The sequence below is a fragment of the Argentina anserina genome, chromosome 6 (assembly GCF_933775445.1).
Source record: "Argentina anserina chromosome 6, drPotAnse1.1, whole genome shotgun sequence".
NCBI lineage: Eukaryota > Viridiplantae > Streptophyta > Magnoliopsida > Rosales > Rosaceae > Argentina > Argentina anserina.
This window is the reverse complement of record NC_065877.1, coordinates 15546810-15548282: the sequence shown is the minus strand read 5'-3', so window position 1 is coordinate 15548282 and position 1473 is coordinate 15546810. Positions and strand designations below refer to the sequence as shown.

At 37.6% G+C, this 1473-nt stretch overlaps 1 long non-coding RNA gene across 1 annotated transcript; it reads left to right on the top strand.

Moving 5' to 3' along the window:
* Nucleotides 1-558: 558 nt before the first annotated feature.
* Nucleotides 559-1245, top strand: LOC126799442 (uncharacterized). The gene is made up of 2 exons (XR_007672623.1): nt 559-795; nt 939-1245. It is a non-coding gene; the product is annotated as an uncharacterized LOC126799442 (long non-coding RNA).
* The last annotated feature ends 228 nt before the right edge of the window (nt 1246-1473 follow it).

Sequence of the window (1473 nt, the reverse complement as noted above, 5' to 3'; positions counted from 1 at the left end):
TCCAAGACAAATAGTAGAATACTCTTTTTAGACTCTTTCTTTTATCCATGAAATAATGTGCCATACAAAACTTTTGGCCGCCATTAGACTGACTCATTATCTAATCTATGTTTTTTCTCATCTAGATCTATCGATTTTTTGAGAAAAAAATTCTCCAACATACAATTATTCTTGTTCTTCTCACTCTTAGTAGAATACCCAGACCAAGAGTAGATGTGAGCCCCGGAGTTATTAAGGAGCTAAGTTGAGATCGTTAGTGACTATTTTACGATATCGGTGATTAATTGAATTACATATTTGAAAATATTTTTCAGAGTTTTCAAATAAGTAACTCTCTTGAATTAAAAGTCGCACACGTTAAGTCAAGTAATTGAGAATGTATGGTGAATTTTCTGGATTAGCAAGCTATTTATGGGAAATTTAAAGGAATTATTTGGGAAATCAGAAAATGTTTACGGTGCAATCTTGGCTGTAGAAATTGGTTGGATAATTTCAGCCCTCGGATCATTTAGACCATGTATGTGTGTTGGAGGTAACTGAGAGCAAATAGATCAAGCTCTCAAACCAACCTCCCTCTTCGCGACATGACGACCCACGCGCCAAACCACCGTCCTTCCTACGCCTTCAGCTTCGCTCCGACCGCCGCACCGCCTCCGTTCACCCTATTTCGATGTCGCCAACGCCTTTCCGGCTCTCGCTTTTTAGATCGGCGATCGTGGAAAGAGAAATCATAGTGAACAGTGTTGAGCATCAAGGTGGCACCTGCGTTTGCAGCCACCGATTCGATCGAATTTGGTATGGAAATCATTCATCTCGTCGTCTTCATCATCTTGGTGATTTAGTTTGATTGATTTCTTCACTAATTCGATTTTGAATTTTTCTGGGTTTACTGCTCGGCGTTGTTCTTCAAAAATTGGAGACTCTTCTGTCAATTCTAGGATTGATTAGGCTTTGTATGCAGCTTGGTGAGGTATCAAGAAGCTGAGTTGATTATCCAAATTTACCTTGACGGATTTTGCTTCACCGAATTCGTGAGGAAGTTTTTGCCATTTGGGAAATTTGAAAGTAGAATTATAGCTTTGAATCTAAAGTTGATTTTCTTGAATTGGTGTAGTTAAAGCAGAAATGTACCATCTTTTATTCTCTGATCTGGTTTTGCATGCTAGCTTTTAGGAAATATTTACTTTGTTCTTCATTTTCTTTTATCGCCACTCAAATACCAGACAATATTCTCTCTTTGAGCTGCTTTATGTGTTATTGTCTCTGTGCTTGGAGATTGAGGTCTGTGTTTGCGACATTACTTCCAGGTATCCATTTCCTTATAAGTTTGTCAAAGTTTTATTGTAGTGTTTTGGTGTATATCCTTTCTTTTTAATATGCTTATATTGGTGTGATCAATTGGACGGTATTCTCAAGATTTTAGGTGGTAAATAGTCATCAGTACTTATTGTAGAGCAGCCAATTCTTCGTTAA